Here is a 23,167-nt window from a genome sequence, read left to right on the forward strand (position 1 = left end):
AAGCTATCATATGCTAGACAATTTTTGGATAGATTGTTTAATTCAACTCTCTCAACAATCCTGAGAGATAAGACTGTTTTGAGATACCCTCATTTTACCTACCAGGAAACTGAGGCATGGAGAAGTTACTTGCCCACGGTTGGTAAACATGGAGGCCAAAATCAAGCCCAGATTTCTTGATCTTTATAGCCCAGGATCACTCTAGCACACCAAATAAGAGTTACTCCTTACTCTATGGCATCTTAAAATTTAGAGGGGCAAGTTGTTGATTTTACTAGATCTTGATCTTTAAGCTTTCCTTGCAATGTAGATGGTCTTTAGCCTCCTTTTCCCTCTTACCCAACCTCGCAGACCACATTGCACTTCTCTTGCCCCAAGGGGAACTATTTTCAAACAGCCCTAGGAAAGACCATAGCTCACAATACTTCCATGAAAAGTTGCGTCTAGGGGTGGCTTGTCAGGTCACTTGCAGGAAGGAAGAGCCAGAGGTTTGGTGAAATAAATCGGGCCAATTTGCATTCTGCTGAGTCCGGCGCCATCCCCAGCCACTATCTCATCCCCTTCTGCTCTTGATCCTTAATCAGAGTCTTATGTGGACCCTTAGTCTTGCTTCCCTTTGGTGACAATGGAAAAGGGTGTAACAGAGGCTCAGAGATGGAAAATGTGCCCAAGTCACAAAAGAGACAAAGGTCTTCCATTTGGAGTTGAAGATGTCACAGTGCTGCCTCCTGTTCATATTTTCAGTCTATGCATAATTTGATCCTCCTGCACTGACTCCAACTTACAGTGTAATTCTTATTGGGAGTTTTAAAGTGATGTTTACACACATGTTAGCACTTGTTGCCCTGGACTTCACGTATCCTCCCTTGCTAAATGGGTGTGAAATAAAAATATTTTTTTAATGGAGGTAGGGACTGTACTTGAACCCATGTTAATTCCGGAATTGTGCACAGCTGTGTGACATTAAACTCTAAAAAGGAAATTATAGGAGCCTACAGGATCACTGCAAAATTGGTTATGGATTTGGACTTCTTATTTAGTGCAAGAAATCCTTTGGGTGCATAATAAATACCGACCATCTGATTAAATGTAACAAAGCAAGGGATGCTTCCTCTTCTACCCATTTTACTGTTTAGCCTGATCTAGTATGACTGTGTGACCACCTAGATATCTTCTCATCTAAGCTCTTCCGAAGATGAAAATAGAGGCAATGTTACCTAGGATTAAAAGCTGAGCTAAAATGAGGCAGTTGTGAGTTTAGCCATGTTACTTAAATGCTGCAGGATGGTGGGCTAGCTCCTCTTGACACCCCAATTTCCTTATCTGCAAAAAGAGGGTAGTGTCATATCAGTTAGGGTTCTTCAGGTGCAAGCAACAGAAACCAACTGTTAAGTAACTTACACAAAATATTTTTTAAAAGGGAACTTATTGTTATAATACGAGGTAGCTGAAATAATTCAAGGAAAGAATGAATTAGGCCTCAGAAGAATATGAAGTGATGGAGTGCCAGAGGTCTGGAAAGCAACACTTTGTGGGCATTATTAGGGCACCTCGACCAGAATGGGAGAACTCTTACCTAATTTCATCCTTTGGCCTTTCTACTCAAGATGCAAATTCCCAGAAAGAGTCTGCAGGGTCTGGTTGGGGTCCTGCATTCCTTCCTTTGGCCAAGGGAGGGCAGGAGAAAGTAGGGTGTCCTGACCAACAAACTGCAGTAAGAGAGACTGAGTTCTTATATAAAACATCAGGGTGCTGTTACCATGGAAAGAAATGTGGTATTGAGCAAGCAAGAGAAATGAAGTGTCTTACAGACTCTTGACTTATAGAATCATTATGCCATTCAAATGAGATCATTGACTTAGGTACACACAGTGACAATACATATAAGTTGTCAATTAAGATGATTTAAAAATTGTTATTAAGAAAGAGTTCATAATCCAGTATACTGTACTAAGAATGATCATGTTTTCAAAGAGCGTATTTTATACACACACACACACACACACACACACACAGCAGTCCCTTAGATTTTACTAATGGGACATTGTAGCAATTTGCTATCTAACTAGATGGAGATACAGGGAAAACAAAATAAGTAGTAATTATATCCCAAATAGTTAGCATGCAATTATTTAATTAAAAAATCTGCCTTTGCTATTTCAAACACAAGCCAACAATAAATCCCACGCCATCTATTTTAGTTATGGTAAATCATAGTCGTATGTGGTCATGATTATGGCTAATTGTGGGATAAAGGATTTAATTTTAGAGTATGAATGAAGTACACTCTTGTTGACATTTATGCATGACAGTCTGAGAACAATAGGGGAAGAGCTAACAGCTATGTGATATAAATTCCCCAACAGGGAGAATAATAAAGAACATTTGAATCAATAATTCTGATTCTTAATGATGGTACTGATGATTCTGGAAGCTTGAACTCTCCATATTTAGAATATACCAGCTGCTTCAAATTAGAGAGACTGTAGACTCTTCTGACACGGGTTCATTGTTGTGTGTGTGTGTGTGTGTGTGTGTGAATTAGCCTCACTGATATGTGCAAACAGAAAATCTAGAATACTTGCTTTCCTGAAATAGTTTATGGAGGAATATATTCTGTGGTACATTTCTATGCCATACTAAGATTGATAATGTGCATTGAAATTTGTAACTTTTGAAAGAACCTTAAGAGAAAATCTAGTAACATTTGGCCTCAAATTGCTTGGGACTGCATGACATCAGGAACTTAAAAGGAACCAACTCTGATTTTTTTTTTATTTAAACTTCTGCTTTCACTTCACAACAATGTCTCCCATTAAAACTAAACAATTAGCGCTGTCAAAGCAAGGCCTCAAACAATTAACATAAGACTCAAAGTTATTTCCCTCATCATAAATCTTCAGTAACAGGCAAAATATGTATACAATATGAAGAGGAACAGAGTATGCCCTCTGCTTCCATAACACATCCCCATTAAGAAAAACTCATCTACACTGACAGTAGGTATTTAGTGTCACAATATAGCTCCTGCAAAAACTATTCAGGGAATTCTGTAAATAAATATGAGTTGAAAGAAATTTAAAATAGTACCATGTTATAATTGTACTGTGTGCAATACACTGCGGGTATTAAACTGAATCTGAGTCACCACGCTTTCCATTATGGGAAGTTCTTAAAATTCACACAGTGCCTCCATTAGGGGGTGAAGGGGAGGAGACATAGCTAATGGCTCAGGTTGTGTCCCCATCAGAGACTCAGGTTGAATTTGTATATTTGTATATCTGACTGAGATTTCTTTCCTTCCATCCTCCTTGCCACTCTCCCTTTCTCTCTCTCTCCCTCTCTCTTTTCTTTCTTTCTTTTGGTTAAACGTGATATCGTAGAAGCACATGCAATTGTAATAAGTGACATAGAGAGATCCAGTGGACCTTTTGCCAAGTATCCCCCAGTGGTAACATCTTGCAGAAGTATAGTGCAATACAACCAGGGTTTGACATTGATGTGAGTCAAGATGCGAAACATTTCCATTCTGCAATTATCTATCATGTTGCCTTTTATAGTCCCGGATACTTCTCTCCTGCCCTAATTTTGTCACTTTACAAATGTTTCATAAACAGGGGCACCTGAATGGCTCAGTCAGTTAAGTGTCCAGCTTCAGCTCAGGTCATGATCTCGGGGTTCACGAGTTTGGCCCTGCATCGGGCTCTGTGCTGACAGCTCAGGGCCTGGAGCCTACTTCGTATTCTATGTCTTCCTCTCTCTCTCTCTCTGCTCCTCCCCCACTAGTTCTCTCTCTCTCTCTCTCTCAAAAATAAATAAAACATTTAAACAAAAAAGAATGTTCCTTAAATGGATTCATGCACTATATAATATTTGGGGACTGGCTTTTCTGACTCAACATAATTCTCTGGAACTTCATTAAGAAGCTGTTGTGTGTATTAATAGTTTATATTTTCATTGCTGGGTAATAGTTCATGGTATGGAATACCAGTTTGTTTAACAATTTACCCGTTGAAAGACATCTGGGTTTGTTTCCCATTTTTGTCAATTAAGAATAAAGCTGCTTGGGAATGCAAGCTGGTGCAGCCACTCTGGAAAACAGTATGGAGGTTCCTCAAAAAACTAAAAATAGAACTATCCTACAACCCAGCAATTGCACTACTAGGCATTTATCCAAGGGATACAGGTGTGCTGTTTCGAAGGGACACATGCACCCCCATGTTTATAGCAGCACTATCAACAATAACCAAAGTATGGAAAGAGCCCAAATGTCCATCGATGGATGAATGGATAAGGAAGATGTGGTATATATATATATAATATATATATATATTATATATATTATATATATAATATATATATATATAATGGAGTATTACTCGACAATCAAAAAGAATGAAATCTTGCCATTTGCAACTACATGGATGGAACTGGAGAGTATTATGCTAAGTGAAATTAGTCAGAGAAAGACAAAAATTATATGACTTCACTCATATGAGGACTTTAAGAGACAAAACGGATGAACATAAGGGAAGGGAAACAAAAATAATATAAAAACAGGGAGGGGGACAAAACAGAAGAGACTCATAAATATGTAGAACAAACTGAGGGTTACAGGAGGGGTTGTGGGAGCGGGTATGGGCTAAATGGGTAAGGCGCACTAAGGAATTTACTCCTGAAATCATTGTTGCACTATATGCTAACTAATTTGGATGTAAATTTTAAAAAAATAAAAAATAAAACAAGTTAATAAATAAATAAATAAATAAAAGAAAGAAAGAAAGATCTCCCACTGACTAATGAATTAAAATATATAAAATATGATTAAATATGTAGGTCATTAAGGTTCTTTAAAAAAAAAAAAACAAGAGACAATACAAAGGGGGAAAAGAAAGAAAAGTTGTTGTTTACCTTTGGAAGATGCAAGGTCACCAATTCATTATTTTGAAAGCTGGTTAATACAGAATGAATTTATCCACCTTTTCTTGTACCAACGGAATCCCAGGGTAACCAAATATGTCTTGAGAAGTTTCTCCTCATAATTATGTTCTAACTTGTTAAGTGAAAGAGATATAATTAGAATACCACCATTTTGCAGTCCTTAATGAGTTGATGGATTTAGATAATTAATACATGTTTGAGAGGCATCAATGCTTCCTCATGGAAATACATAAAACTACCTCTGAAGTATTTTTGCAAGGAAATATAATCTAAATATGATTAGGTCCATAGGTCTAAACTTCCAGGTTTCAGGAAATACAAGAGTCAGAGAGATTCCTGTTGTATGACTCCACAGCAAAATTCAAAATGTCATGAACTCAAACAAATGACTGTTTCTTTAACATATAAATTGTAAAGGAAATAAAAATAATCATTTAAAATTGAGAGACATAAAAAACATATCTACCAATTACAATATGTGAAATCTTTTGGTCTTTTGATTTGAACAACTTGAGACAACTGGCAATATTTGAACATGAACTGTGGAGTTTGCTAATATTAAGAAGTTTAGTTTTTTAGTGTGGTAATGGTATTATTGTTTTTAAGACTCTGTCTTTTAGGTATATGTAATGACTATTTCTGGATAAAATTATATGCAGACCGGGATTTGCTTCAAAATGAAATCTAGAAAGATAAGTATGGATATAGATGAAACAAAATGGTCCTTAAATTGATAATTATTGAGTCTGGGTTAACAGGCATATGGCATTAAATTATATTCTTTTTATATACATATCATAATTTTATTTAAAATTATTATGTGTTATATAATATACAACATTATAATTTTATATAATCTCTTTGTACTAGATAGTCTTTATAATAAAATATTTTAATTAAAATATGAAAAAAAGAATAAAGCTGCTACAGATACTTGCATACCAATGTTTACAGCAACTTTATTTCCAATACCCAAGAGGTACAAACAACTCAAATGTACACCAACATATAAATGGGTAAACAAAATGTAGTACATGCATAGCATAAAATATTATTCAGCCTTAAAAAAGAGTGAAATTCTGATACAGGCTACATCATGGATGAACCTTGAAAACATTATGCTATATGAAATGAGCCAGAAACAATAGGACACGTAGTGTATGATTCCACTTACAGGATTACCTAAAATAGGCAAATTCCTAGAGAGAAAAAGGAGAGTAGAGGTTACAGGGATTGAAGAGGAGAGGAAGATGGGGAGTTCTTGTTTAATGCGAATGGAGTTACTATTTGGGATGATGAAAAAATTCTGGAAATGGATAGTGGCAATGGTTGCACAATACTGCGAATGTACTTTATGTTACTGAACTACACACTTAAACATGATTCAAATGGTAAAATTTTATCACAATTGCTGTGTAAGCACTTGTACCCAGGTTTTTGTATAAGCAGAAGTCTTCATTTCTCTGAAATAAAAGCCTGGGAGTATAATTGCTGGGTCATATGACAGTTGCATTTTTATCTTTTAAAGACATTGCTAAACTATTTTCCCAAGTACCGTGCCATTTAAATTCCCATCACCAATGTGTGAGTGATCCATTTTCTCTGCATCTTCACCAATATTTGGTACTGTCACTAATTTTTAAAAAAATTTTAGCCATTCTGATAGGTGTGTGCTGATATCTCGTTATTTTTTTTTAAATTTTTTTAACGTTTATTTGTTTTTGAGAGACAGAGACACAGCACGAGTGGGGGAGGGGCAGAGAGCGAGAGGGAGACACAGAATCCAAAGCAGGCTCCAGGCTCTGAGCTGTCAGCACAGAGCCACACGCGGGGCTCAGACTCACAAACAGTGAGATCATGACCCAAGCCGAAGTCGGACACTTAACTGACTGAGCCACCAGGCACCCAGCTCATTGTGGTTTTAATTTACAATTCCCTAAGAACTAAAGATGTTGAATATCTGTTCAGATGCATTCTGTCATCTGTATGTTTTCCTAGGTGAAATGCCTCTTCATGTCTTTTGCTTACTCTCAAATCGAATTGTTTGCCTGTTTATTATTGAGTTTTGAGAGTTCTTTTAAAAAAATCTTTTTTTTAATGTTTATTCATTTTTGAGAGAGAGAGACAGAGACAGAGAGTGAGCAGAAGAGGGAAACACAGAACTTTAAGTGGGTTCCAGACTCTGAACTGTCAGCACAGAGCCCAACGCTGAACTTGAACCCAGGAACCCTGAGATCATGACCTGAGCCAAAGTCGGATGCTTAACCGACTGAGCCACTCAGGCGCCCCTTGAGAGTTCTTTATATACTCTGTGCACTAGACCTTTGTCACAGATGTAATTTTCACATTTTCTCCTACTCTGTCACCTGTCTTTGAATTTCATAGAACAGAGTTTTAAAAATTGTGATGATGTCCATTTATCATTTTTTTTCTTTCTGTGAATTATGTTTTGGTCAAGTCTAAGAACTCTTTGCCTAGTCCTAGATCTCAAAGATTTTTCCTGCTTTTGTTTTTCTTAGAAGTTTTATAGTTTTATAATTACATTGAAATCTGTGATTCATTTTGAGTTAAATTTTGTATAAGATGGAGGGGTTCCTGGTGGCTCAGTCTGTTAAGTGTCCGATTTCAGCTCAGGTCATGACCTCATGGCTTGTGGGTTCAAGCCCCATGTTGGGCTGTGCTGACAGCTCAGAGCCTGGAGCCTGCTTGGGATTCTGTGTCTCCCTCTCTCTCTTCCCCTTCCTGCTTATAACCTGTCTCTCTCTTTCAAAAGTAAGTAAACATTAATTTTTTTTTTTTAATTTTGTATAAGGTGTGAGATTTTGGTCAAGGCTATTATTTTCCCCCCCATGGATATCCAATTGCTTTATACCACTTATTGAAAACACTATCCTTTCTCCATTGAATTTTTTTGATTGCCCAAAAATGATTCTCTTTCCTCCCATCCTCCTTTCTTTTTGGCTACTGCTTAACATACTCTACATAATCTCATTGTGGCTGGCTTTTCTTTGTGTAGACTAAGGTTTTGGCACCTTTATGCTATGAAGTTGATGCTCAACATGTACATGGAAGGCATAAATTTACATTTTCTTCCATATGTACAAAATAACCACACCAGCATATTACTGGTCCAGTTATGTACTTTCGTAGTTGTCATGTTTATTAATGTGCAAAAGAGAGAAGGAAACAAATAGTACATTTTAGTCCTCCCTTTGTTATACAATGTACCCAGTGTCAACAGCACCAATTAGTCTTGGTTTATTCCTGTTCTGCCATATTAGGAAGCCCAGAAACTAGGGAATGAGCCACAGGAGACTTTCCAGTCAACAAAAGTGGTGATGAGAACAGTAACGTACGCGAACAGATCCTGTACCTCCCACTGTCCTTCTCTCTCTCCCTCCCTGAACAAACTAGACAGATCTTCGCTTTTGAATAAGGTTTTGAATATTTATTGTGTAGGTTGTAATATAAGAATTACAAAATGTGCCATTACAGTGATATTTGTGTTGAAATTGTTGATAATAATTCATTGATTTGCCCCGTATTTATTGAGTATATCAAAATTGCCCTAATTGCTGTTATAACCCTAAAGAAAAAAAAATTGTAAGTTTTGGTGTCCAAGAATTTATAATTTACCTGAAGACATGAAAATATACCTAAAACATAAATATGTTAAATATGTGCCATATAAAGGGAATGAATGATAAATGATGGTTAAAAACAAAAATAGTCCAGTGAAGAGGAAAAGTCTCTTTGGTTGGGAATGGATGTGGGAAAGTATCACTGAGCAATGAAGATGGGCTTTGCAGTAAACTTCAAAGTGGAGACAGGATTTCAGATAGTTAAAGACCATGAAGGATGCAAAGGACAGTGAAGATGATTACCCTAACAAAGATTTGGTGTCAAGAAAACAGGGCTCCTCTGTTTGGGGGATGATAGACCAGTTTTGACATTTTGGTTCAAAAAGTAGGAGATTCAAATACAAAGGGAATAAATGCATGGTAACACAATTTGAATGCAGTGGAAAGATGCCTATTTGTACCTGGACCCTATACTCACAACACCTCCCAAAAACCTTTAAAGATTTAGGCTTTAAATAGGATGGAAGAATGTTTTCATTTGTGTAATTGCTTTTTAAGATTTTAGACTGAATAATGGATAAAATGTAGTGGTTGATAAGAAAAATCTTTATTTTCCCAATAAAAGCTAAAAATATTTGTTTGCATAATTTGTCAGCATGAAATCACAATAATTTTGTTGCTAATTCAGTTCACTTTTGAAAAAATTCAGGCCAGCGGCACCTGGGTGGCTCCATCGGCTAAGTGTCCAACTTTGGCTCAGGTCACGATCTCTGGATTGGTGAGTTTGAGCCCCCAGTCCAGGCTCTGTGCTGACAGTTCCTTTGCTATACTCTGATTCTATCCATTTCCCCCATATAGGCTGACTGATAACAGCAGAGTCAATCAACACTTTAAATAATTTTTTTAATATGAAATTTATTGTCAAATTGGTTTCTATACAACACCCAGTGCTCATCCCAAAAGGTGCCCTCCTCGATACCCATCACCCACCCACCCCTCCCTCCCACCCCCATCAACTCTCAGTTTGTTCTCAGTTTTTTTAAATTTTTTTTTAACATTTATTTATTTTTGAGACAGAGAGAGACAGAGCATGAATGGGGGGAAGGTCAGAGAGAGAGGGAGACGGAGAATCCGAAACAGGCTCCAGGCTCTGAGCTGTCAGCACAGAGCCCGAACCCACGGACCGTGAGATCATGACCTGAGCCGAAGTCAGACGCTTAACCGACCAAGCCACCCAGGCGCCCCATGTTCTCAATTTTTAAAGAGTCTCTTATGCTTTGGCTCTCTCCCTCTCTAACCTTTTTTTTTTTTTCTTCCCCTCCCCCATGGTCTTCTCAGGATCCACATAAGAGTGAAACCATATGGTATCTGTCTTTCTCCGTATGACTTATTTCACTTATAACACTCTCCAGTTCCATCCACGTTGCTACAAAAGGCCATATTTCATTATTTCTCATTGCCACATAGTATTCCATTGTGTATATAAACCACAATTTCTTTATTCATTTAAATAATTTTTAAATTATTATATGCTGCATTGGCAAAATTATGAGCAGATATTTTTCACACAATTGTGATTTCAATTGAGCAACATGTACAGAACTTGGAGTCCTGACCTGGATTGAATTCTTGTTCATGTCACTTGTCATCTTTGAGTGGGGAGATCTTAGGATTTTCCAAGTGCCCTGTGTACTACCTGGCATGTAGCACCTCGTTATTTTTGGTAGCATTATTGAAAATAGCAACAGTACCACAGCACATTTATTTGCCTTTACACATAGAATCTGTTTAACAAGCTTGTTGATGGATAAATAAATGTCCTATGAACTTATTTACAAAGAATTTAGCATAGAGTTATCTTATTTAATCACAGTCAATCATCTAGAATAGAAAAGTCAAATTCCGGGGCGCCTGGGTGGCTCAGTCGGTTAAGCGTCCGACTTCGGCTCAGGTCACGATCTCGCGGTTCGTGAGTTCGAGCCCCGCGTCGGGCTCTGTGCTGACAGCTCAGAGCCTGGAGCCTGTTTCAGATTCTGTGTCTCCCTCTCTCTGTCCCTCCCCCGTTCATGCTCTGTCTCTCTCTGTCTCAAAAATAAATAAACATTAAAAAAAAAGTCAAATTCCTTGAGTCCAAAATTATGACTTGTTATACTTGTTATACTTCTGATATGATATATCGTGTAATGCTGAGTAAAAGTCAAATTACATTTCCTCCATTGGCTTCACTTTGTGTTTAAGCAGATGTCATGCATGATTTAATAGTCAGGATATAACATGCAGAAACGTTAAAAAGTTTAAGCTTAGAAGGTTCAAGCCTAAACATTTAAACTTACTTTGTGATAACATATAGACAGGTATAATGTTTATATATGTGCACATAACTATGTCTTGAGGTATATATCTCTATATGTAAATGTGTAGATGTATAGGTACTGTAGATACACAACCATATAGTCTAAGTTGAAATGAATCCTAGTGCCTCAGAATGTGCTGAGTTTCAAATCACATTGAAACAAAATGAACATGTGTAGCTGTACAGCAATTGTCATGTTAAAATTAAACCTATTTCAGAGTTCATATAGCATTCCAGATGAGAGAAGCTTTCTTTAATATAGACTGGTGTAGCAGAAACCAAAATACATGCAGCAGAATGAAATTTTATGTGTAGGTCTGTGGATGAGTGATTTAAGATTTATGATAATAAATTAAAGTGACTATTTTTATGAATTATCCCCTTATGAATCTATTTGACCATTTATCAAAGTCTTACATGGTTAAATGTCAAGGTTTAGCAAACAAACAAACAAACATCTGGATACTATGACGGATGAGAAAGACAGAAGTGCATCTGTGCACAAGTACGGTGAGTGTAAGTTGGTAGTAAGGCTGGGAATAGCACAGCATTAGCTGAGTGTGTGACACACTTAACAGAACAGATCCTGAACACGTGCGAGCCCTTATGGTTTCGGTCAGCAACACTGTCCAACCACGACATGGGGCCCCTTCTAGGATAAGTCACGAGTGTGTAATTTACCATGGAGTGGCCTATTTATGGTGCACAGGAGGATACCTTGCTGGTTTTTTTTTTCCACAGTCATTAAATCTTACCAGCAGTTAGAATCCATGATACTGTACAACTTTGCACAAGATGACAGCGTGCTTCCTACAGTCTTCCTGTCTTTGAAGAAAACAATATTAAGCAGTCTGACCAGAACTTGAGGAATGAGAAAAATGTGACTTTTTGAGCCAGATGAACTTGCCCTCACATCCTGGCTCTTTATTTAATTTTTCTTGGCCCACTTTTTAGTTGTCTTTTTTTTTTTTTTTTCACAACAGAGAAATCAGTATGTGCCTTTCATGGGCACTTTGAGTATTAAGTGTGATAATGGATGCAAATATACAATATAATGCCCAATGTCTATTAGGTGGTCATACTCCGTCATTGTCCAACACCCTATCTCCTCTGCATTTCCTATCATCCACGGGTAAATTAAGAAAAGAATCTTAGAGTTTTATAGTTTCTAAAATTAAAACCTTTACATGTTTTCTTATGGAAAATTGATGCTAATTCATACAAGAAGAATGCGATAGCTTCTCTTATATCAGTACCTATAAAACAAGACAGCAATGTTCTAGGAACTTTATATATGTTAATATTTGAGTACATGTATTAATAAATAGCTCATCCAGTAGATATTATTATAAGTATTTTGCAGATGCTCAAAATAATCATGAGGAAAAAATACCAACTTATTTATGTTGGCTTTATAACAAGAATGCAAGCTCTGTTGGAAGAAGACATGTCTGCCCTACTTATATTTTAAGGCACTTTGCTTTTCACTTAATAGGCAGTCAAGAAACATGAATGGATTGTTTCTTCTTGAAAAGCTTCATTGCTAAATCTAGAAGGATGGCTTTATAGAAACTGTTTCTCTGATCCAAGTACAAATCAAGAAGCGTTACATAGTAAAGATCTATCTAGGTAGTAAGTGAAAAAGCAGGAGTTTTCCTCTGGAATTTGTGAATCACTTTGATGAATTTTGCTTCTGTGAACTGGTTTGTTCATCGATGTAAAGATGGGGGTGAAAAGGAGAGGGAGGGAAGAAAGAGAGAGAGGGAGGGAGGGAGGGGGGGGGAGGTGACACAATTTTTTGAATTCTCAGGTGTGAGAAATCACTAGTGAATTATCCTTGAAGTGATCAGATTGCATTTCAGGAGGTTGCACTGAAAAGGGTATATTGCAAAAAAATTATTATAGCATTACCAGCCTGAGGCACTTACTTCTTTGTACCTATTAACTAGCATCACAAATGAACGGACACTCCATCACAATAGATTTAGAGTACTGAAGAAAGTAGTCTCAGGTTGCTACATCTGGATTTTTTTCAAGGGTGGAAAATAAAATAATGAGGATACCAACCGGGCCACCCACTGCAAAATGTGGGTGACCAAATGAGCCAACAGAACCTCTAATGAGTATTTACTCCAAGGGACTCTGCATGTAAACTACTTCCAGACTGATGTGGTGCCAAGCTTCAAGGATTAAGTCTTTCAATGGCTTTTGTTGATCAGCGGCCACAGCATCTAGGAACAAAGGAGGGGTCTCCTTATTAAGCATATCAAGAATATTACTTTCAGACAAGAATAATGCAAAGAATGGATCAAAGAACACTATAAAATAGATGGAAGACGGTAGAAATAAGTAATAACAGCATCATTCATACTCTGCATTTAGAGTGACTATAGTTAAGGCATTATTTTCCAGAAGACTTTAAAGCATCGCTTAACATTTATGTGGTCTGGCCTACATTATAGGTAGTTGTGAACATGTCCTTGGGTTTGATGATTTTGGGAGCAAGAGTTTCTCTGCTCTGTCTCATCAGTGTGCCATTAATCTTTTGTTCTTTTCCTCCTTTAGCATTAAAGAGTATAGATGTAAGTTTTTTAATAATTATTTTTGAAATATATTAAATGGAACCTTGCAGTTATGATGGCTTTAATAATATAGAACGCATGAGGACTAACATAACACGGTTTTCTTTTAGGAGAAAGAAATCTGTGAGACAAAGAAAAGATATCTGGAGGGAATAGCTCAGTATCGCTTAGAAAGTTAGTGGCTGAGTTTATCCTGACTCAGGGATCTTGCATATCTCAGACAAATCCAATCCCTCAATGCCATGCAAATGACAGGGTGCATACGGAAAATCACATTCTCAATATGTTTACCCAGAGAAAACACAAAGCAAGAAAATGTTTACGCACTGTGACAAAAGTCAGTGCTAGAATAGGTTCTAAGATGGCCACCCAAACAAATGTTTACTTCTGTAAAGCAAAACAAAACTTAATTTGGTGTTTTAAAAGGTTGAAACATAACAACAGCTATTTGATTCCTTTCTCTTCCTGTTTCTAAATAGTTGCATTATTTGAAAACCTTTATTTTTTCAGTCCCTTCTCAAAGAAGTAGTCAGTTGCAGTTAACAGTAAGATTTCCTAAGAAACACTCCTGGATGTAAATTGTGGCCATGTTTCCCCCTCTTTAGGTACAAACTAGCCATATGGGTATGAGGCGTTGACTTGCAATTTTGGAACTGCGCTGTCTTGATTCAAGATTTTTCCAATGATAATCAATACTAGTTTTGCCACAATCCTGACACATGCTGTGGGCCCGACAGGCCCTGTGCTGATATAGCAATTGACAAACTAGTAATAATGTAATAAATACACGATGATCATATTGATGTTGGTGAGAATAGTAATAATAATAGTGACTCTTGAGTACCTGCTCTTTGCTAAGCACTTCGCTGAGATTTTCATATACATCATCTCCCTGAATCTTCAGAGAGATAATGGCAAAGATAGATAACCATTACTCTTTTCTAAATGGACTGCGGTTGGATACTTGCAGTTATACACATAGAGGGCTTCCAAAATTTTTATTTACATTCTTAATTTAACACTCCTATAAAGTGCCAGAAAATGTTTTCATTTCTTTACGTCCACTGATTCATTCAATCCTCACAATAGCCATGTAAAGTAGATAGCAGTAATGTCCCTATTTTATAAATGTGAAAAGTAAGGCTAAATTAACTGTTACAGGTCGTGCATCAGAAAAGTGGTAGAACCGGGCTTCCAAACTCAAGCCACCTGGCTAGAGCACATGAAAGTTTGACCCAAACTCAAAAATACACGTTCTGAGGAAAATAATCACAGTGGCTGGATTTTCATAAAATTCTATCCAACTCATAATATCTCTGAAACTGTATGGTAAGCATCTCCCTCCTCTGTTCTGCAGCCAGCTCTAGAGTAGACACAGGAAGTTCTCCAGGTCTTCTGTCCCTGGGGTCGAGTCCCACACAGTGGAGCTGAGAGGAAGGTAGGAATTATGAGGGTGGGGGATATTTCTAACCAAGCTGAACTCCTGGGGATGTTTCTGTGCTCTCAAGGATTCCGTGCCTTCTTTTGTCAGCTCCTTTCCTGTGCCTCTATGAGTCATTCCAAGTTGTTTTTTTCCTCCAGGCATTCTTTAGTTTGGAAAGCGGTGGAATATTTCTCTCACCTGAAGCAAGCATTCAAAGTAACTGTCAAAAGCTTTCAAAGGTGGTATAGCTAAGGACCGGAAAGCAACAGAGATGGTGAAAATATATCACAGGAGAAACATATTCCTTCTTCCCCCAGGGCCCACTTACTATACTTGATACAAGTTATATAATTGATTTTCAGAGTAAAACTTCTTAATTTCTGGAGTCAGCTTGGGGCTGAATTTCCAGGGGGGTGGGGAGGGGTGGAAAGCATGGGAAGGGAGAGGTGAGGAAAAAAGGGCATCAGCACTGCTGACAGAATAGGTCCTAAGAGTGAGGAGCCCAGGAAAATAGTCCTGAAGGAGAAGTGGGAGTACCTGGGATGACCTGGGCTATGTGGGACAAGAGAGAAGACAGGGGTCCCAAACTGGAGGCTAAAATTTTTAACAGAGGCAGGGTGAGGGAAGCCAGCACTCAACTCTAAGCAAAGATAATGAAACTGCTTCTTTAGGGGTAATTGACTCCTAAAAAAAAAAAATGCATAGCCTTATTCTCCAGGAACCTAGCACTCAACTTAATTCCAGAAAGGAACTGGGATCTGTTTTAGGTCAAATGCTTGAATTTCTTCTTGAGTAGTTTTGTTTTACTCCAGGAGTATCTCTACGTTGACCAGTTACGCTTCTGTGAAATCCAAATTGGCAACGTGGGAAAGGGAGGAAGAATATGACCATATATCTTGAGGGAGTGTCTTTTTATCTTCTCTTCAACGGGGGAGTCAATAATATTAACTCCTTTTTCTTAACCTGAAGGAACTACAACCAGAGCCAGCTTTTCAATTTTCTGTAAATCCCATGTGTGACAACAGCTTAGGAAGCTTGCCAATACATTCAAAGCCAAACTGCCCAGAAAGCCATATGGAAAATGAAAAATCAATTACCTCATTATGCAGTCCATTTTATGCATGTTGGGCACACTGTGTTTCACACCAACTTGAATTAAAAGTAAATATATTCACAATAGTCTTAAGAATATAAAGCATGGCCCCAGTGTTTAGTCTCTTTAAATCTTTTTTTTTTTTTTTTTAGTTTTTTCTAAGTTTATTCATTTTTGAGAGAGAGAGACAGAGCATGAGCAGGGGAGGAGCAGAGAGACAGAGGTAGACACAGAATCCAAAGCAGGCTCCAGACTCCAAGCTGTCAGCACAGAGCCTGACACGGGGCTCAGACTCACAAACCGCGAGATCATGACCTGAACTGAAGTCGGACACTTAACCGACTGAGCCACCCAGGCGCCCCTAGACTCTTTAAATCGCAATCACAATCAAGACCCATCTGGGTGGAGAGATAGAAAATGATACATATACAAACACATATACTAATATGCTGGAGACAGGATGGATATAAGAACTGGTTATATCACCTTAAGCGAGCTATTTATCTGTAGATAGGTCTTATACCTATCTACAAAAATGATGGTAGAAACCAAAATGAGACAAGCTCTGGGAAAAGTTGAGGAGGCACACAGTGGATGGGAGCTCTAGCTGACCTAGATAAATCCAAATCTTATGCTGCTGACTCTGTCTCTTTGATGTTTCCCTCTTGCTCCCACCCTCCTTCCCTTCTTTCTTTCTTTTAACAAGTATTTGTCAACTCTATTAAGTGCCAGGCATTCCGTCACCATCCTCTTCAAAATCCTGTGTGTGACTTCCTGTTTCTTCTACAATAAACCAATGAAGTCTTAGTAAGCCTCATCTCGGTCACCACCTTGCTCTCATCCCTTGGGACACCCTGTTCTTTTTCTGCCATGCTGTTTTGTGCTGCAGGGACTTTACACAAACCATTTCCACTTTCTGGAACTTTTCCTTAGCGTGGCTCTCCCTTCAGCTAGTTAACTGCTAGGCATCCTTCAGATCCCAGCTCAAATATCACTTCTTTGGAAAAACTTTCTCTGACCCTTCATCTGGATGAGGTTCTTTTGCTATGTGCTTCTACAGCACTTCCACATTGACTCAGAGCACTTAACTTTGTTTATCATATTTATTAATCTCTGCTCCACCAAACAGCAAGCTCCACAAGGAAAACATTGCTTGTCTTCTTCCACCCTTGTGAAGCCAGTGCCTCCCAAGGTGCCTGTGTAGCTTACGTGCTCAATTTTACTAGCTGAATGTGTGAGTGAGTGGATGAATGAATGAGTGGGCCCACCAACATACTTCCCTGTCATCAATTTTTGTCCCTGTCAGTGGTGGTAATGCTAAAAAAAAACCAAAAAACAAACAAACAAACAAACAAAAACCCAGCAATCCTCCTTTAAAATTAAAAGAAAAAAAATTCGTGTACTTCTGTACTACACAAATGGACTCTAACGATGAAGATAATTCTTTGAAGACAGTTCCTTATTGTGATCTTTTCTTCCGCTTGCAATCTATTATTAACCAGAAACCTATGACTGAAAAGCCTGGTAGTTCTGAGACAGCCTCCAGAGACTTATGACTTGCAGGCTGTTCATTAACATGCATATTGTCTAAAGAAAGAAAGAACCCAGAGGCTTACAATATGTGCTTTCAAACATGACTATTTGTGAACAATGGTCAAGACATTTAGTTTACTTCCTACCAGATGAGATTTAAATAAAAAACACACGTACATTCTTGGGAAAATTAGAATGGCTGAAAATTCAGAAGGGATGGAGAGTTAGCTACTAATGAGAAAACCCCCAGGAAATTGACGAGGTCGCTATTCAGTTGCTGCTCTTGTGACTGGAGTTGAGAGTAAGGCTGCATACATTTTGGCTTGTAATGCATATTCCCATGTAAATTCCATTGTGTGTGAAGAAAATGAATGAATTACATGCTTTTCTTTAAACTCAGAGTCTGATTCCAAAGGTTGGAAACATTTGCTATTTTTCTTTAGTGAAGGAATATTATGTCATAAAAGGCAACTTTACACTAGAGTCAGTATATTAGCTACTGCTTTTTGGCAAATTATTGTGTTCAATTACTACTTGGTCATTATTTCATAATTTCAATCACCTTACATAACCTGAAGTTAATTATCCGTGTCTTATTACAAATATCTAAATGTAAGTTCATTTGAAACTATGTACTTAAAAGTCTTTAGACTTTCCCAAATTATTTTTACATCTTAAATTACTTATGTATCACTGGACTTCAAATACAATCAAGGACTTCTCAGTGGTATTAATATTCTCTGTAAGAAAATTGAAAGAATTATATAAAAGATCAAAAGCAAGTGAAATAGGTTACATGCATTAAATCTTACTTTTGGTGGGGCGTTTCAAATAGTTTTTATTGCTTTTTAATTAGGAAGACCTGCATAACTCTTGGCTTTGACATTTTTAGGAAACTTATTTCTGCCAAATTTAAAAATAACTAATTAGGCTCACAAAAAGATATTTTACCATAGTTTTAACACAATGGTTATTGGCTATTCCAAAAAAGCCACCCAAGAAATATTAATTATCTGGATAGTAACAGAACATGATAAAGGTATATTTCTATTTTGCGCCCTTAAAACTGCTTTTTAGGTGTTATTTAAATGTCTAGAAATAAAATTATATGACATAAAGTCAAAAGGACAAAGGCATATAGGAAAAATATGGAAGAGAAAATGCTTTCTCTTTTTGCCTTTATTCTATTTTAAATCAAGTTGGTTGAGTAGTAATAAACATACATCAATTAGGGTTTTCCAAAGAAACAGAATAGGAGAGATATACAATATGTTTATGGATATATAAAAATCTAGATATAGAGGTATATCCATATTTCTGTATCTATCTTTGTATCTATCCATCTAGATATAGATATAAACATATAAGTCTATATTAACCAGAAACATATCGATCTATATATTTATATCTATGTATATTTTGAAAGAAATTGGCTGACATGTTTGTAGACCTGACGAGTCTGAAATCCATAGGCTGGAAACTCAGAAATGATACTGCAGCCTTCGGGCAGAATTTCTTCTCTGGGAAACCCTTGGGTTTTGCTCTTAAGGCCTTTCAACTGATTGGATGAGGCCCACCCACATTTCTCAGGATAATCTCTGTAAAGTCAGCTGATTATAGATGTTAATCACATCTACAAAACACCTGCACAGGACACCATGATAGATCAGTGCTTGGTTAAGTAATTGACTACATTAGTCTGCCAAAGTCAACTCACCAACACCAGGTTGCTTATTAGTCTCCAAATTTCTTTTTGCTCCTCACTGGCTATTCAATGTTTATTCTTCTTCTCCTTCACCTTCTCCTTCTTCCTCTTCTTCCTCTTCTTTTGTTTTTTAAAGATTTACTTATTTTTGAGAGAGAGAGAGCACAAGAGGGGAAGGGGCAGAGGAGGGGAGAGAGACAGAAGATCCAAAGTGGGCTCTGCAATGATGACAGCGAGCTCAACTTAGGGCTGCAACTCACAAACCGTGAAATCACAACCTGAGCCAAAGTCAGAGGCTCGACAGATGGAGCCACCCTCAATTTGGAGTGCCCCTCAATTTGTATTCTTAATTTAAATTTCAAAATAAAGCAATTTTGAAAACTGGTACTTGTGATCATCTTTTTTTCCTTTTATTTGCTCACCCTTTTAGTCATTATGTTGTGTATTTGTACATTCATCTAAGAATCAGAATGAAAAAAGAATAAAGCTCACTCCATCCAAGTACTTGATCAGTAGGTTGAGTATACAAGACCCCCTTGGCAGGTTGCTGTAACTTAAGGACTCCTTTTCAGAATAATTAATGTTTTTTAAATATTTATTTATTTACTTATATTTTTTGAGAGACAGAGCACAAGCAGGGGAGGGGCAGAGAGAGAAAGAGACACAGAATTCAAAGCAGGCTCCAGGCTCTGAGCTGTTAGCACAGAGCCCAATTCCAGGCTCAAACCCACGGGCACGAGATCATGACCTGAGGTGAAGTCGGTGGCTCAACAAACTGAGCCACCCAGGTGCCCCTCAGAATAGTGTTTAAATAAAATAGTAGAACTGAAAGAAACATCATTGCATTGAAATATGATTAACCAAATTGTGATGTGTTTATATATTGAATAATAAGATCTAGATCTAGGTTTAATAGCCACCATGATTTTAAAATGGTGATGAGTAGAAACAGTATTCTGAGATCTAGAAATAACTGTAATGTGATATGAACATATCTGTGATTTCTAATGTTGACAGAGTCACAGATACTAATACCACTGTGATCCATTCAATGCATTCACAACTGAAGGGCGTGTAGTTAGAATTTAGGGAAAATAAAGATGTCATGTTTTCCCAACCAATTCAGAGACATCTGGTTAAGAACCAGCCAGTTGTTTGATGAGGAAAAAAAATAATGGTATGGTAACTAAGACTTGGAGATTATCTATAGATTTAATTTCTCAAGCTTCACCAGATGACAAGAATAATAATAGCTGTAGTTAACACAGCACCTATCAAGTGCCAGACATTGTCCTGGGTGCTTTATATATGTCACATCGCATCATTCTTAGAAAAAAATCTCATGGGTAAGATTTTACAGATGCACAGAGAGGTGAAGTAACTTGCCCAAAATCATACAGTGTTACAGGTGGTGGAGCCAGCTCCATTACGGTCTTTTAAAATATTTTTTTTAATGTTTATTTATTTTTAAGAGAGAGAGAGAGATAGAGCACGAGTGGGGGAGAGGCAGAGAGAGAGGAAGACAGACACAATCTGAAGCAGGCTCCAGGCTCTGAGCTGTCAGCACAGAGACCGACGTGGGGCTCAAACTCACGTATCGTGAGATCATGACCTGAGCTGAAGTTGGACGCTTAACCGACTGAGCCACCCAGGTGCCCCTCCATTATGGTCTTTTAACTATTGTGCTATGTATTGTAGTTTTCCTTTATCCATTGTTTTGTTTTTGTTTTGTTTTGTTTTGTTTTCAGTTTCCAGCATTCATTTTTTTTTAATATATGAAATTTATTGTCAAATTGGTTTCCATACAACACCCAGTGCTCATCCCAAAAGGTGCCCTCCTCAATACCCATCACCCACCCTCCCCTCCCTCCCATCCCACATCAACCCTCAGTTTGTTCTCAGTTTTTAAGAGTCTCTTATGCTTTGGCTCTCTTCCACTCTAACCTCTTTTTTTTTTTTTCCTTCCCCTCCCCCATGGGTTTCTGTTAAGTTTCTCAGGATCCACATAAGAGTGAAACCATATGGTATCTGTCTTTCTCTGTATGGCTTATTTCACTTAGCATCACACTCTCCAGTTCCATCCACGTTGCTACAAAAGGCCATATTTCATTCTTTCTCATTGCCACGTAGTATTCCATTGTGTATATAAACCACAATTTCTTTATCCATTCATCAGTTGATGGACATTTAGGCTCTTCTCTAAAGAAGACATCTGGATGGCCAACAGGCACATGAAAAGATGTTCAATGTCGCTCCTTATCAGGGAAATACAAATCAAAACCACACTCAGATACCACCTCACGCCAGTCAGAGTGGCCAAAATGAACAAATCAGGCGACTATAGATGCTGGCGAGGATGTGGAGAAACGGGAACCCTCTTGCACTGTTGGTGGGAATGCAAATTGGTGCAGCCGCTCTGGAAAGCAGTGTGGAGGTTCCTCAGAAAATTAAAAATAGACCTACCCTATGACCCAGCAATAGCACTGCTAGGAATTTACCCAAGGGATACAGGAGTACTGATGCATAGGGGCACTTGTACCCCGATGTTTATAGCAGCACTCTCAACAATAGCCAAATTATGGAAAGAGCTTAAATGTCCATCAGTTTCCAGCATTCAACTCCAGTCCAGCAATAGATGATCCTTCTGGCTATACATCAGAAGGTCATTAGTAGCCTACCAATACGTCACAATGCTTATGTCATTCACCTCACTTCATCACATCATCACAAGTGTGAGAACAATACAATAAGATATTTTGAGACAGAGAGAGAGGGCACATTCACATAACTTTGATTACAGTATGGTTATAATTGTTCTATTTTACTGTTAGTTATTATTGTTAACCTCTTACTGTGCCTAATTTATGTATTAAACTTTATGTTTGTATATGTATGTATAGGGAAAACATAGTATATATAGAGTTCTGTACTACAGCCATTGTTTCAGACATTCACAGGGGGTCTTGGAATAGATTCCCAGTCGATAAAGGGGGACTACTATAATTCATAGCTTGTTTCTTTGTATTTGTCTGAATTTTATGGGAAATAATGGGATGTCAGAATTATGTGAGAAACTTGTTGTCAATAGATAACATTTTAAACTATTTTGAATATCTATAAATTTGCATAAGGGGTTTACTCTTATCTATTTTATAAATTGTTATAATTAAATTGTTCATGTCAGAAGCACAAGAAATGCTTACAAAGAGTCTGTGACTGTTAACTATTAACAGACTTTCTGCTTTTCTTTTAGTACAAGTTGTTGGTGGTTGCAAATGTAACAGTTTGAAATTTCCTTACAAGGTTAAAACATGTTAAAATTTGTTGTTATATGGTTGTTTGACTCAGAATTCTAGAACCACTTTGTTATGAAAAATGTTAAGATCTTACAAATTTTAATAAGGTTAAAAATTAAGGAAAACTAACATGGTGTTAAAACATAGCTACTGTAATTTAATATTAAATATTTTTCAACTCTAAAAATTTAGTGAAAGAGACAACCCACAACATGTACCAACTTTTCAACAACTTCAAAATACTTTTTTTTTTTCTGAAAGATTTAATGAGTTTGGGTTTACTGCTTTAGAACACATAGACATTTAACCAACTCTTAATTTTCCAGAGAAAGGGGAGGTGAGATGGCATGAGGACTCATACATAGTGTGGAGCTAAAATTAGCGCCTAATATAAACGTTTATATTAATATCAAAATATTAGTTACGCTTTTAACAAATACATGAATTATTTAAATGGAATTAATCTCTTCGTATAGTAATTGGTCGAAAGAGAAAAATTCATGGGACACCCGGGTAACTCTGTCAGTTTAGCATCCACCTTTTGATTTCAGTTGAGGTCATGATCTAGTGGTTTGTGGGCTCCAGCCCTGCATCGGACTCGGCATTGACAGTGCAGCACCTGCTTAGGATTGGTTCTCTCTCTCCCCCCCCTCTCTCTGC

The 23,167-nt window shown here is 37.4% G+C and overlaps 1 protein-coding gene and 1 non-coding gene across 2 annotated transcripts in view; one reads left to right on the forward strand and one right to left on the reverse strand.

Annotated features, from left to right (window-relative positions):
* DKK2 (dickkopf WNT signaling pathway inhibitor 2) overlaps positions 1–23,167 on the forward strand; it is a 103,507-nt gene that overhangs the window by 46,943 nt on the left and 33,397 nt on the right. The window lies entirely within an intron of this gene.
* On the reverse strand, positions 2,832–2,946 carry LOC131508144 (U5 spliceosomal RNA). Its single transcript, XR_009259855.1, has one exon. It is a non-coding gene; the product is annotated as a U5 spliceosomal RNA (small nuclear RNA).

Source organism: Neofelis nebulosa, chromosome 3 (genome assembly GCF_028018385.1).
Source record: "Neofelis nebulosa isolate mNeoNeb1 chromosome 3, mNeoNeb1.pri, whole genome shotgun sequence".
NCBI lineage: Eukaryota > Metazoa > Chordata > Mammalia > Carnivora > Felidae > Neofelis > Neofelis nebulosa.